Source organism: Dasypus novemcinctus, chromosome 12 (genome assembly GCF_030445035.2).
Source record: "Dasypus novemcinctus isolate mDasNov1 chromosome 12, mDasNov1.1.hap2, whole genome shotgun sequence".
NCBI lineage: Eukaryota > Metazoa > Chordata > Mammalia > Cingulata > Dasypodidae > Dasypus > Dasypus novemcinctus.
Genome location: NC_080684.1, coordinates 6942625 through 6958332, shown reverse-complemented (window position 1 = coordinate 6958332; position 15708 = coordinate 6942625). Strand labels below are relative to the sequence as shown.

The following is a 15708-nucleotide window of genomic DNA, read 5'->3' as shown; positions in this document are numbered from 1 at the left end:
GATCCATTTTGAGTTAATTTTTGTATGTGGTGTGAGGTAAGGGTCCACCTTCATTCTTTTGCAAATGAATCTCCAGTTCCCCCGCACCACTGGTTGAAGAGACTACTCTTTCTCCCATGTAATGGACTTAGCATCCTTGTCAAAAATCAGTTGAGGAAAGCGGATGTGGCTCAACCAATTGGGCTCCTGTCTACCATATGGGAGGCACTGAGTTTGCTTCCTAGGGCCTCCTTGTGAAGGCAAGCTGGCCTGCACCCACGGAGAGCTGACAGCACACACTCACGAAGAGCTGGTGCAACAAGATGACACAACATGGGGAGACAAGCAGACACAGAAGAATGTGCAGTGAATGGACACAGAAAGTAGACAACAAGCAAGTGGCAAGGAGGGGGGGGATAAAAATTTTTTTTAATCTAAAAAAAAAATCAGTTGGCCATAGGTGAGAGGCTTATATATGAATCTTAGTTAGATTTCATTGTTCTATATGTCTGTCCTTGTGCCAGTACTATGCTGTTTTGATTATTGTAGCTTTGTAATAAGTTTTAAAATTGGAAAGTGTGGGCCCTACAACTTTGTTCTTCCCTAATGTTTTGTGACCTAAATTATGGTCTATCTTAGAGAATGATACGTGTGCATTAGGGAACTACATGTATTCTTCTCCTTCTAAGTGAATGTTCTTTATATGTCTTTTAGGTCTAGTTGGTTATAGTATTATTCAAATCTTCTATTTCCCTACTGCTCTTTTGTATAGATGTTTCATCTATTATTGAAAGTGGTTTATTGAAATATCATATTAATGCAGAGTTATTGAAATATCATATTAATGCAGAGTTATTTCTCTCTTCCAATCTGTCAATATTTTCTTCATATACTTTGGGGATCTGCTGTTACATATATACCTAAATGTTATGTCTTATTGAATTGACCCCTTAATCAGTATATAGTGTCCTTCTTTGTCCCTTGTAATTTTTTATATAAGTTCTGTTTTATCTGATATTAGTATAGCTACCACAGGTCTCTTTGGGTTACTCTTTGCATATATTTTTCTAACATTTCATTTACAACATATTTATGTCTTTGAGTTTAAGGTGAGTCTCTTATAGTGGGGTCATGCTTTTTTTGGTCCATTCTGATAATCTCTACATTTTGACTGGAGAGTTTCTTACTTTACATTTAAAGTACCTACTGGTAATGCAGACTTTCTTCAACTGTTTTGCTGTTTGGTTTTTGTTAAGTCAAATCTTTTTTGTCCCTCAATTCTTCAATTACTGCTACTTTCATAATTATTTTTTTGTAGTGTACCATTTTGAGTCCCTTCTCATTTCTTTCTCTGTATATTTTTCAGATCATTTTTTCTATTTACCATGGGGTTTAAATTTAACATTCTAAATATGTAACAATCATGTTTTATTTGATACCATTTTAACTTGAATAGCATATGAATACTCTATTCCTATACCCCTGTCCCCCCACCTTTTTGTTGTAATTATTACAAGTTATATCTTTATACATTGTCCAAAACCATAAATTTATCATTTTTGTGTGCATTTTAGAACCTGTAAGAGTTAAATAGTGGAATTACATATCAAGAAATAATGTCAGTCCTGGTGTTTATAATTACCCATGTGGCTACCTTTACTGGATATCTTTATTTCTTTATGCCACTTTGTTCTACTGACTAGTGTTCTCTCCTTTATCTGAAGAACTCCCCTTAACATTGTTTGTAGGGCAGGTCTAGCGGTGATGATTTCCCTCAGTTTTTGTTTAACTGGGAATATCTTGATCTTTCCTTCATTTTTTGAAAGACATTCTCACTAGATGTAAAATTCTTGGCTGGGAATGGTTTTCTTTCAGCATTTTAAATGTTTCATGCTACTGCCTTAATGTCGCTGTGGTTTCTCGTGATAACTCAGTATTTAATCATATTTGTGCTCATTTTACGTGACACATTGCTCTTGCAATTTTTGGAATTCTGTTCTTATCTTTGGCACTCAACAATTTGATTATAATGTGTCTGGGCATGGTTCTCTTCAGGTTTATTCTGTTTGGGGCTCATTTGGATTTTTAAATGTGTATAGTTATGTTTTTTTGTTAAACTCAGGCAGCTTTCTGCCATATTTCTTTGACTATTCCTTCTGCACCTTTCTTCTCTTTCTTTGCCTTCTGGGATTCGGATAACTTGTATGTTGGGATGATTGATGGTGTTCCACCTGTCTCTTGGGCTCTGTTCACTTTTTTTCATTCTTTTTTCTTTCTGTTCTTCAGCCAGAATAACTTCAATTGTCTTGTCTTTGAGTTCACTCATTCTTTATTCTGCCAGTGCCAATCTGCTGTTGAAATTCTTCAGGAAATTTTTCGTTTCAGTTATTGTGCTCTTCAACTACTGTGTTTATGTTGGATTCCTTTTTGTAATTTCAGTCTCTTTATTGAGATTCTCATTTTCTACATTAATCATTTTTCTGATATTCTTTTGTCCTTTTTCTGTGTTTTCCTTTAGCTCTTTGAGCATACTGAAGATCGATTTTTAAAAAAGGTGTTTGGTATGTCCAAAGTGTGGTCTTTTTCGTTGATTCAAAATTTTCTGAATTTTTACGTAGTTCCTTTGGGTGGACCATCATTCCCTACTACTTTGTCTTGCGATCTTTTTGCACATGGTATACTTGAATATATTAATGTGTTAACTCTGGGATTTTGTCCCAGAGTTGTCTAGTCCCCAAGTTTGTATCCAGCTAACAATATGACAGAGATTTCCTTGTGTGTGAGTTCCTAACAAAAACCACACAAACCATAGGGAAAAACTCCTTCCACAGTCTTTGCAAATTGCCTCTGCTCTCCTTTAGAGGCTAGGTCTTCTATCAAAAATATCAACCTGAGGCTAAAGTACAGGATTCTCTCCATCTTTTGATAGTTTTAGAGTCTAGTCCTGGGCATGTGCTGGCACCTTAGGAGTCCCCCAGTTTAGAGGGACTAGAATGTCCCTTCTGTTCCCTTTATAATCCCCAGGCTCTGGGGTACTCTATTTTAAGTCTTCAAGCTGGTAGTCCTCTGTACCAAGCCACTTCAATTCGATTGTTTCACACTCTGCTTTAGCTGTGAGTAAGTGTCTTCTGCCTACAGAGAGATTCTGGGAAGGGGAGCCCGGGGGGAGGGTCCTGATTTAGTCGTTCAGACTGCTCCTTGATGGGTTGGCACCAACATACAGACACCTCGGTATGCACATAGGAGTTCCTCTACTGCCCCGGGAACAGAGCCAGGACCCACAGGGAGAGTGCAGGGCCACACCGCCCTCTGCTGGGCTGGGTGGTGGAAGGGGTCAGCAAGCAGGCTATAGCTTCTCCTACTGCTTTCAAGTTGTGTTTCTTGATTCAACACTCACCCGGTTAACTGCAACTCTTTAATTGCTTTCTGGAGCTTGGAAGAAGATGGCCCTGTCAGTTTTTACTACTTGTTTAAAGATTCTGTGGGGAAATGGAATCCTCAAGCATCTTCCAACACCCTCTTTGCTGCCTGGAAGTCTTGAGAAATTTGATTTTAAGGAAGAGAGAAATGGAGTGTGTAGTAAGTTCAAGAGAAGGAAGAGAACATTTTTTTCTTAAGAAGAATAACAATATGTTTGTAGAATGATATGAAAGATTCCTAGAAGAGGGAACATGTGATGGCACAAGAGAAAGAGGAGATAAAGACTGGAGTTAGTGAACTCCTGGGAGAATTGATCGTAGGAGCGCAGGCAGGTCACCCACCCTAACAGAAGAGAAGACTGAGTCACAGTACGTGGCATGGAAGCAGCCAACTTGGCATCTGATTTAGGTTCTATTAAAAATTCTGGATATGATGGCTTTAGCATTTGCTTGCAGCACATGCCAGGGGATTGAGGAAAGGAGAAAAAGCAAAACGGGGACCATTCCACTCAGCCCTGTGATTATATAGAAACAAGTCCCAGAAACCTGAAGAAACTTATCTGCATCAATTAATAATAGAAATGAAACTAGAACTCAGTTTGCGCACTTTCTCTTTAGAATGTACTTTCCCATACTGCATTGTTGATGCCAAACTTCTAACCATTTAGGAAAATGTCCCAGCTTCCTGCAGGTCTGGTTTTTGTAACTGTGGGATGTGACTGCTGCCTCTGTATCTTTTCTGGCTGAAGGTGTCTGCGGAGAGATGTTAGCTCTGGCATCCAGTGCTCCTGTGTTATGGTGCATTACTTTGTAGTAAAGACATACCTTTATCTCTTCACCCTGCTCACATTAGATGCTTTGCAGGGTTTCCTCCACGGGTTTGTGAGTTATTATGCTCCAACTAACTTTAATAGGAGAAGCCAAGGTCAACTTGGAAGCAACTGCTAAGATGCCCCAGCCTTTGTTTTCCAAAGCTGATTGCTCTGCTTTTGCCATTTTTTTTCTTTTTCCATTTCCCATTAAAAAAAAAAAAAGAGTAGCTACTAAGTTAACTAATTATTCTTCTAAAAAGAATGAATTGGAATGTCTAAATATGTTTTTAAAGATGTTATTTAAATGATGCAACAATATCACCTTCTATTGGCAATATCCAAATTATGGATTTTACGGTGGTAAGTGGCGTCTAACTGCTGAGGAGCTCAGCGATAGCTTTGCTGCTTGTCACATGTGATTATGTTTTGGGAATGTGTGTGTTCAAACAGAAGTGCCTCATTTTAGAAATGACGGTTGCTGAGGGTACTGGCACATTACAGTGGTGTCTTGTTTAATACTCATCATAAATTTTGTTAGCTAGTGTATAAAGCAGGAGTCAACATACTTTTCCTGTAAAAGGCCTGATAATAATTCTTTTTTTTTTACAACACTTTAAAAATGTAAAAACCATGTTTAGCTCACAGCTGTATAAAAACAGGCCACCAGTGAGATTCGGCCCACAAGCCATATTTGCTGACCACTTGTGTAGAGAATTAGTGCTTTCATGTATTGATAATCCCTGCCATTCAGCCATATATTTTTTTTATGTCAGGATATTGTGGATCTGTTGAGAGCAGAGTCCATGAGTTGTTTTTGAACTCTCCATTTACAAGTATTTTAGATCATGATCTCAATAGGATTCCGTTTCAAAATGGCATAGATATTTTGTAAAAAGAACTTGAAATGTAAATATTGTAGATGTGCTATAAGAATTCCATATTTTAAAAAACTGAAGTCTCATAAAAAGTTGAAAAAAATAAATAAAAGGGAAAGATTGAAGTTCCTATTAGTTTGTATAAAATCTTTCCCACAGAGATGCTGAATATATTTTGTTAAACCGGGTGTTTTCTTCAAGTACATAAAGGAAAATTATACTTTCTCAGCTCTCACTTGGTGTTTGTTATTGGGGATAAGGAGGAATAAAGGATATGCTACCTGTTCTCAAAATGGCTAACTAGGACAGCTGAGAGAATGAAAGAAATGGGAAATGGAGGTGTGAAGAATGCAAAAGGAGATTTCAGTTTTGACGGGAAGGATTAGATAATACTTCAGGGAGGATTTTTTAGTTTAAGGGAAATATGTAAGAAAGCCGCAAAAGAAAAGAAAGACCCTGGTTATCTTCTGGTTATAAAAACACTAGTATGATAGAGAGTAAAAGGGAAAATATAAAAATGGTTTTATAATTTGTATCTGGACATAGCTTACCTGAGAGAGAAATGTGCAAGTAGAGGTGGTAAAGGGGTCTCTCCTTGTTTTCCTTGGCCTCACAGTCTTTGAATGAATTAATTTAATTTTGTAGGAACAGCCCCCATTCATCTTCCTCCTTGGGATTCTTGTATTCACCAAGTCAGCTTTCTCTCCATTCCCTCATCTCTCCGATAATTATTTGATCCCTGTTATAGAAAGACATTTTTTTCAAGAAATACACAACAGTTTTAATGGTTTGTTAGTGACAAAGTTTATTCCTACTTTATAGCATAAATCTTGAAATAGAAGATTATTTAGATGTATTAAAGAGGTAGATTTTTGGGTAAGGTTATTCTTTTTAAATTTTTGGATGACACTCCTCTTTTGAATTAGAAAAGATAACTTCTGTATTAGTCAGACAAAGGGGTGCTGATGCAAAATACCAGAAATCTGTTGGCCTTTATAAAGATTTTTATTTGAGATAGAAGCTTACAGTTACCAGGCCATAAAGCACAAGTTACTTCCCTCACCAAAGTCTGTTGCCACGTGTTGCAGCAAGATGGCGTCCGACATCTGCCAGGGTTCAGGCTTCCCCTTCTTTTATTCTTTTTAAAGATTTATTTATTTATTTATTTCCCCCCCCTCACCCCCCCTGCTGTTTCTGCTGTCTGTGTCCCTTTGCTGTGTGACCTTCTGTATCTATTTCTCTTTTTCCTTCTCCTCTTGTCTTTCTCTAGGATTCATTGGAATTCAGTCCTGGGGACCTCTGATGCTGGAGAGAGGTTCCCTGTCAGCTGTATCACCTCAATTCCTGGTCTCTGCTGCACTTCACCTAGACTCTCCCCTTTGTCTCTCTTTTGTTGCGTCATCATCTTGCTGCATGACTCACTTGCACGGGCACTGGCTCACCGCACGAGCACACAGCTTGCTGCATGGGCGGGCACTGGCTCACCACACAGGCACTGGCTCACAGCACAGGCACTCACGCAGGCACTCAGCTCACCATGCGGGCGCTCAGCTCAGTGTGCAGGCTCTTGGCTCTCCACAGGGGCACTCGTGTGGACTCTTGGCTCACCACACAGGCACTCATGTGGACACTTGGCTCACCACACAGGCACTCGTGTGGGCTCTTGGCTCACCACACAGGCACTCATGTGGACACTTGGCTCACCACACAGGCACTTGTGTGGGCTCTTGGCTCACCACGTGGCACTTGGCTCACCACACAGCACTTGGCTCTCCACACGGGCACTCGTGTGGGCACTTGGCTCACCACACAGGCACTCGTGTGGGCACTTGGCTCACCACACATGCACTCGTGTGGGCACTTGGCTCACCACACAGGCACTCGTGTGGGCTCTTGGCTCACCACGTGGCACTTGGCTCACCACACAGGCACTCGTGTGGGCACTTGGCTCACCACACAGGCACTCGTGTGGGCACTTGGCTCACCACACATGCACTCGTGTGGGCACTTGGCTCACCACACATGCACTCGTGTGGGCTCTTGGCTCACCACGTGGCACTCGTGTGGGCTCTTGGCTCACCACGTGGCACTTGGCTCACCACACAGGCACTCGTGTGGACACTTGGCTCACCACACAGGCACTCGTGTGGGCTCTTGGCTCACCACGTGGCACTTGGCTCACCACATGGCACTTGGCTCTCCACACGGGCACTCGTGTGGGCACTTGGCTCACCACACAGGCACTCATGTGGACACTTGGCTCACCACACAGGCACTTGTGTGGGCTCTTGGCTCACCACGTGGCACTTGGCTCACCACACAGCACTTGGCTCTCCACACGGGCACTCGTGTGGGCACTTGGCTCACCACACAGGCACTCGTGTGGGCACTTGGCTCACCACACATGCACTCGTGTGGGCACTTGGCTCACCACACAGGCACTCGTGTGGGCTCTTGGCTCACCACGTGGCACTTGGCTCACCACATGGCACTTGGCTCTCCACACGGGCACTCGTGTGGGCACTTGGCTCACCACACAGGCACTCGTGTGGGCACTTGGCTCACCACACAGGCACTCGTGTGGGCTCTTGGCTCACCACGTGGCACTTGGCTCACCACACAGGCACTCATGTGGACACTTGGCTCACCACACAGGCACTCGTGTGGGCTCTTGGCTCACATGTGGCACTTGGCTCGCCACACAGGCACTCGTGTCGGCACTTGGCTCACCACACAGGCACTTGTGTGGGCTCTTGGCTCACCACGTGGCACTTGGCTCTCCACACAGGCACTCATGTGGGCTCTTGGCTCACCACGTGGCACTTGGCTCACCACACAGCACTTGGCTCTCCACACGGGCACTCGTGTGGGCACTTGGCTCACCACACAGGCACTCGTGTGGGCACTTGGCTCACCACACATGCACTCGTGTGGGCACTTGGCTCACCACACAGGCACTCGTGTGGGCTCTTGGCTCACCACGTGGCACTTGGCTCACCACAAAGGCACTCGTGTGGGCACTTGGCTCACCACACAGGCACTCGTGTGGGCACTTGGCTCACCACACATGCACTCGTGTGGGCACTTGGCTCACCACACATGCACTCGTGTGGGCTCTTGGCTCACCACGTGGCACTCGTGTGGGCTCTTGGCTCACCACGTGGCACTTGGCTCACCACATGGCACTTGGCTCTCCACACGGGCACTCGTGTGGGCACTTGGCTCACCACACAGGCACTCATGTGGACACTTGGCTCACCACACAGGCACTTGTGTGGGCTCTTGGCTCACCACGTGGCACTTGGCTCACCACACAGCACTTGGCTCTCCACACGGGCACTCGTGTGGGCACTTGGCTCACCACACAGGCACTCGTGTGGGCACTTGGCTCACCACACATGCACTCGTGTGGGCACTTGGCTCACCACACAGGCACTCGTGTGGGCTCTTGGCTCACCACGTGGCACTTGGCTCACCACATGGCACTTGGCTCTCCACACGGGCACTCGTGTGGGCACTTGGCTCACCACACAGGCACTCGTGTGGGCTCTTGGCTCACCACACAGGCACTCGTGTGGGCTCTTGGCTCACATGTGGCACTTGGCTCACCACACAGGCACTCATGTGGACACTTGGCTCACCACACAGGCACTCGTGTGGGCTCTTGGCTCACATGTGGCACTTGGCTCGCCACACAGGCACTCGTGTCGGCACTTGGCTCACCACACAGGCACTTGTGTGGGCTCTTGGCTCACCACGTGGCACTTGGCTCTCCACACAGGCACTCATGTGGGCTCTTGGCTCACCACGTGGCACTTGGCTCACCACACAGCACTTGGCTCTCCACACAGGCACTCGTGTGGGCTCTTGGCTCACCACGTGGCACTTGGCTCACCACACAGGCACTTGTGTGGGCTCTTGGCTCACCACGTGGCACTTGGCTCACCACACAGGCACTCATGTGGACACTTGGCTCACCACGTGGCACTTGGCTCACCACACAGGCACTCGTGTGGGCTCTTGGCTCACCACGTGGCACTTGGCTCACCACACAGGCACTCGTGTGGGCTCTTGGCTCACCACGTGGCACTTGGCTCACCACACAGGCACTCGTGTGGGCACTTGGCTCACCACACAGGCACTCGTGTGGGCTCTTGGCTCACCACACAGGCACTCGTGTGGGCACTTGGCTTACCACACAGGCACTTGTGTGGGCTCTTGGCTCACCACGTGGCACTTGGCTCACCACACAGGCACTCGTGTGGGCACTTGGCTCACCACACGGGCACTCGTGTGGGCTCTTGGCTCACCACACAGGCACTCGTGTGGGCACTTGGCTCACCACGTGGCACTTGTGTGGGCTCTTAGCTCACCACGTGGCACTTGGCTCACCACACAGCACTTGGCTCTCCACACAGGCACTCGTGTGGGCACTTGGCTCACCACACAGGCACTCGTGTGGGCTCTTGGCTTACCACACAGGCACTCGTGTGGGCTCTTGGCTCACCACAGAGGCACTCGTGTGGGCTCTTGGCTCACCACAGAGGCACTCGTGTGGGCACTTGGCTCACCACACAGGCACTCGTGTGGGCTCTTGGCTCACCACACAGGCACTCGTGTGGGCACTTGGCTCACATGTGGCACTTGGCTCACCACACAGGCACTCATGTAGACATTTGGCTCACCACACAGGCACTCGTGTGGGCTCTTGGCTCACATGTGGCACTTGGCTCACCACACGGGCACTTGTGTGGGCACTTGGCTCACCACACAGGCACTCGTGTGGGCACTTGGCTCACCACACAGGCACTCGTGTGGGCTCTTGGCTCACCACGTGGCACTCGGCTCACCACACGGGCACTTGTGTGGGCACTTGGCTCACCACACAGGCACTCGTGTGGGCACTTGGCTCACCACACAGGCACTCATGTGGGCTCTTGGCTCACCACGTGGCACTTGGCTCACCACACGGGCACTCGTGTGGGCATTTGGCTCACCACACAGGCACTCGTGTGGGCTCTTGGCTCACCACACAGGCACTCGTGTGGGCACTTGGCTCACATGTGGCACTTGCCTCACCACACAGGCACTCATGTAGACACTTGGCTCACCACACAGGCACTCGTGTGGGCTCTTGGCTCACCATGTGGCACTTGGCTCACCACACAGGCACTCATGTGGACACTTGGCTCACCACGTGGCACTTGGCTCACCACACAGGCACTAGTGTGGGCACTTGGCTCACCACACAGGCACTCGTGTGGGCTCTTGGCTCACCACGTGGCACTTGGCTCACCACACAGGCACTCATGTGGACACTTGGCTCACCACATGGCACTTGGCTCACCACACAGGCACTCGTGTGGGCACTTGGCTCACCACGTGGCACTTGGCTCTCCACACAGGCACTCGTGTGGGCACTTGGCTCACCACACAGGCACTTGTGTGGGCTCTTGGCTCACCACGTGGCACTTGGCTCACCACACAGGCACTCATGTGGGCACTTGGCTCTCCACACGGGCACTCATGTGGGCTCTTGGCTCACCAAGTGGCACTTGGCTCACCACACAGGCACTCGTGTGGGCACTTGGCTCACCACACAGGCACTTGTGTGGGCTCTTGGCTCACCACGTGGCACTTGGCTCACCACACAGGCACTCGTGTGGACACTTGGCTCACCATGTGGCACTTGGCTCTCCACACGGGCACTCGTGTGGGCTCTTGGCTCACCACGTGGCACTTGGCTCACCACACAGGCACTCGTGTGGGCTCTTGGCTCACCATGTGGCACTTGGCTCACCACACAGGCACTCATGTGGACACTTGGCTCACCATGTGGCACTTGGCTCTCCACACGGGCACTCGTGTGGGCTCTTGGCTCACCACGTGGCACTTGGCTCACCACACAGGCACTCATGTGGACACTTGGCTCACCACGTGGCACTTGGCTCTCCACACGGGCACTCGTGTGGGCTCTTGGCTCACCACGTGGCACTTGGCTCACCACACAGGCACTCGTGTGGGCACTTGGCTCTCCACATGGGCACTCATGTGGCTCTTGGCTCACCATGTGGCACTTGGCTCACCACACAGGCACTCGTGTGGGCACTTGGCTCACCACACAGTCACTTGTGTGGGCTCTTGGCTCACCACGTGGCACTTGGCTCACCACACAGGCACTCGTGTGGACACTTGGCTCACCACGTGGCACTTGGCTCTCCACACGGGCACTCGTGTGGGCTCTTGGCTCACCACGTGGCACTTGGCTCACCACACAGGCACTCGTGTGGGCTCTTGGCTCACCACGTGGCACTTGGCTCACCACACAGGCACTCATGTGGACACTTGGCTCACCATGTGGCACTTGGCTCTCCACACGGGCACTCGTGTGGGCTCTTGGCTCACCATGTGGCACTTGGCTCACCACACAGGCACTCATGTGGACACTTGGCTCACCACGTGGCACTTGGGTCTCCACTCGGGCACTCGTGTGGGCTCTTGGCTCACCACGTGGCACTTGGCTCACCACACAGGCACTCATGTGGGCACTTGGCTCACCACACAGGCACTTGTGTGGGCACTTGGCTCACATGTGGCACTTGGCTCACCACACAGGCACTCGTGTGGGCGCTTGGCTCACCACACAGGCACTTGTGTGGGCACTTGGCTCACCACACAGGCACTCGTGTGGGCTCTTGGCTCACCACGTGGCACTTGGCTCTCCACACAGGCACTCATGTGGGCTCTTGGCTCACCACGTGGCACTTGGCTCACCACACAGGCACTCGTGTGGGCTTTGGCTCACCACGTGGCACTTGGCTCACCACACAGGCACTCATGTGGACACTTGGCTCACCATGTGGCACTTGGCTCTCCACACGGGCACTCGTGTGGGCTCTTGGCTCACCACGTGGCACTTGGCTCACCACGTGGCACTTGGCTCACCACACAGGCACTTGTGTGGGCTCTTGGCTCACCACGTGGCACTTGGCTCACCACAAAGGCACTCATGTGGGCTCTTGGCTCACCACGTGGCACTTGGCTCACCACACAGGCACTCGTGTGGGCTTTGGCTCACCACGTGGCACTTGGCTCACCACACAGGCACTCGTGTGGGCTCTTGGCTCACCACACAGGCACTTGTGTGGGCTCTTGGCTCACCACGTGGCACTTGGCTCACCACACAGGCACTCATGTGGACAATTGGCTCACCACGTGGCACTTGGCTCACCACACAGGCACTAGTGTGGGCACTTGGCTCACCACACAGGCACTCGTGTGGGCTCTTGGCTCACCACGTGGCACTTGGCTCACCACACAGGCACTCATGTGGACACTTGGCTCACCACATGGCACTTGGCTCACCACACAGGCACTCGTGTGGGCACTTGGCTCACCACGTGGCACTTGGCTCTCCACACAGGCACTCGTGTGGGCACTTGGCTCACCACACAGGCACTTGTGTGGGCTCTTGGCTCACCACGTGGCACTTGGCTCACCACACAGGCACTCATGTGGGCACTTGGCTCTCCACACGGGCACTCATGTGGGCTCTTGGCTCACCAAGTGGCACTTGGCTCACCACACAGGCACTCGTGTGGGCACTTGGCTCACCACACAGGCACTTGTGTGGGCTCTTGGCTCACCACGTGGCACTTGGCTCACCACACAGGCACTCGTGTGGACACTTGGCTCACCATGTGGCACTTGGCTCTCCACACGGGCACTCGTGTGGGCTCTTGGCTCACCACGTGGCACTTGGCTCACCACACAGGCACTCGTGTGGGCTCTTGGCTCACCACGTGGCACTTGGCTCACCACACAGGCACTCATGTGGACACTTGGCTCACCATGTGGCACTTGGCTCTCCACACGGGCACTCGTGTGGGCTCTTGGCTCACCACGTGGCACTTGGCTCACCACACAGGCACTCATGTGGACACTTGGCTCACCACGTAGCACTTGGCTCTCCACACGGGCACTCGTGTGGGCTCTTGGCTCACCACGTGGCACTTGGCTCACCACACAGGCACTCGTGTGGGCACTTGGCTCTCCACACGGGCACTCATGTGGCTCTTGGCTCACCATGTGGCACTTGGCTCACCACACAGGCACTCGTGTGGGCACTTGGCTCACCACACAGGCACTTGTGTGGGCTCTTGGCTCACCACGTGGCACTTGGCTCACCACACAGGCACTCGTGTGGACACTTGGCTCACCACGTGGCACTTGGCTCTCCACACGGGCACTCGTGTGGGCTCTTGGCTCACCACGTGGCACTTGGCTCACCACACAGGCACTCGTGTGGGCTCTTGGCTCACCACGTGGCACTTGGCTCACCACACAGGCACTCATGTGGACACTTGGCTCACCATGTGGCACTTGGCTCTCCACACGGGCACTCATGTGGGCTCTTGGCTCACCACGTGGCACTTGGCTCACCACACAGGCACTCATGTGGACACTTGGCTCACCACGTGGCACTTGGCTCACCACACAGGCACTCATGTGGACACTTGGCTCACCATGTGGCACTTGGCTCTCCACACGGGCACTCATGTGGGCTCTTGGCTCACCACGTGGCACTTGGCTCACCACACAGGCACTCATGTGGACACTTGGCTCACCACGTGGCACTTGGCTCTCCACACGGGCACTCGTGTGGGCTCTTGGCTCACCACGTGGCACTTGGCTCACCACACAGGCACTCGTGTGGACACTTGGCTCACCACGTGGGCACACACATGGGCACTTGGCTCGCCGTGCTGGTACTCAGCTCACCGTGTGAGCACTTGGCTCACTGTGCAGGCTCCCTTTCTCTTCTTCTTTTTCACCAGGAGGACCCAGGGATCAAACCTTGGTCCTCCATGGAAGCCCTTGCTCTTGAGCTACATCCGCTTCCCTTCCTCTGCCTCTTAATGTTTTGTGGTCTCAGATTCTTCCAGTATCAGCTGTAGGCTGGGATAAGTCTCATCTCTCTCCCAGGGCTTTTTTCTCTCCAAGCTCAGCTTCTCTGCTCGCTCCACAAGTCCAGCTGTAAACTATCAGACCAATGGCTTGTCTCTCTTCCCCGGGCCTCTGCTGTGTCTGTCGGAACCTTCTCTCTTTCCTCACGTATCTCCTTCTCTGTGTATTTATTTCCTGGAGCTCCAGCATTCAAGCTTCAACTTCAAAACTCTTTCTCTTCTGCCATACCGTTTTCTCTGTGAGTCCCTGCCCGTCAAGAGGCGGGGAACCAACATCCTACTGACGTAGCCCATTCAAAGCCTTAAACACTACCTCTGAATCCAAACCAATCTAGTATGCCCAGAGGGACAGACCAGTTCACAAACATCATCCAGGATCTATTTTTGGAATTTATAAACAATATCAAACTGCTATAACCTCTAAAAGTTTTTCTCATACTAACAGCTTCTGTAATAAGATATGCACACACTGTCACCAATTTGTATTAAGTTGGACTATTTGAGCCTTAAAGCTCTGCCTGTTAAGGATTATGGAAATTGTATTTGAGACTTTGGGAGTGTATTCAGCAATATTAGTTGTAAGTGATTATAATCCCATTATCTAAATCTTGCATAGAATCAACTATTACTTTTTGCGTTCTATAAAGGTAATGTTTACTTGTTTAAGCCATATAAAATACTTAAGAAGAAAGTAATCTGGTATTATCTTAATTGCATTTTAAATTAAAGTTAATAATTTCAATTGTGTATTTTAGTTCTGTTTAACAATGAGAATGCTGTAGTTGAACATCTTTAAAATTCAATCAAAATGGTTGACATATTGCTATTTTTCCTCTTTTTTTGGACTTAAACTCTAATTTGTGGGTAGATAAAGAAAAAAATCTTTTTCATGTTTTATGTAGGCAATATTTCTAAATAAACAATGAGATTTGCTTCTCTATTCAGGAAGGTTTTTCCTTCTCTTTGCCTTATTTTTTTTTCCTTTGCATATAATTAGATTTCATGAAGGTAAATGAGATGTAGGAAAGAATAATTGCAATATAGCTTATGAAAATGTCAAGAGACTTGCAGACACTCTGCGATAGTGCTAACCCTTTGAGAACATTGGAAATTATAATGTGAAGCAGAAGAGAGAAGACGTGCCACTTGTGCCTCTCATGTCAGTTATTCCAGTGCTAGTGACCTATCAATAACAATTCACAGTACACCTTCACCTGTAGTACCTTGGCTGCTTTTGGTAGTTTTCCCTGATCCCTCACCTTCTCCGTCTGTGGCGTGTGCTTCTGCTCTGCTGCTGTACCGATGCGTGCTTATTTATCCACACATGCCCCATTGAGTGGTAATTATCTATTGATTCCTGCTTCTTACTCCTCTGTGTATTTCTTCGGTATCCAGGACTGTATTTGGTACATAACAGGCACTTGAGAAATGTTCTTTTAATGAGGAAGAGGGAAAAAAAGACGAAGACTAACAGAGCAACCATCTCGGTGGCACGTAGTAAGTGTTGCTGCGTAGCTCTAGCCCCCCGCGGTGCGTGGGGGCTCCCCTCTGGTGGTGAATTTAGGGCACCTGCGTCGGCTGTGCAGCGGGGCCAGGACCTGGAGGAAGGGAGTGGGCCCCTCCCGCCTCCGACCCTGAGACGGGGCCACCTTCACCA

At 49.2% G+C, this 15708-nt stretch overlaps 1 protein-coding gene across 1 annotated transcript in view; it reads left to right on the top strand.

Annotated features, from left to right (window-relative positions):
- Nucleotides 1-15708, top strand: part of LOC131280550 (sucrase-isomaltase, intestinal-like) — a 152207-nt gene that overhangs the window by 15273 nt on the left and 121226 nt on the right. The gene's annotated exons all lie outside the window — the stretch shown is intronic.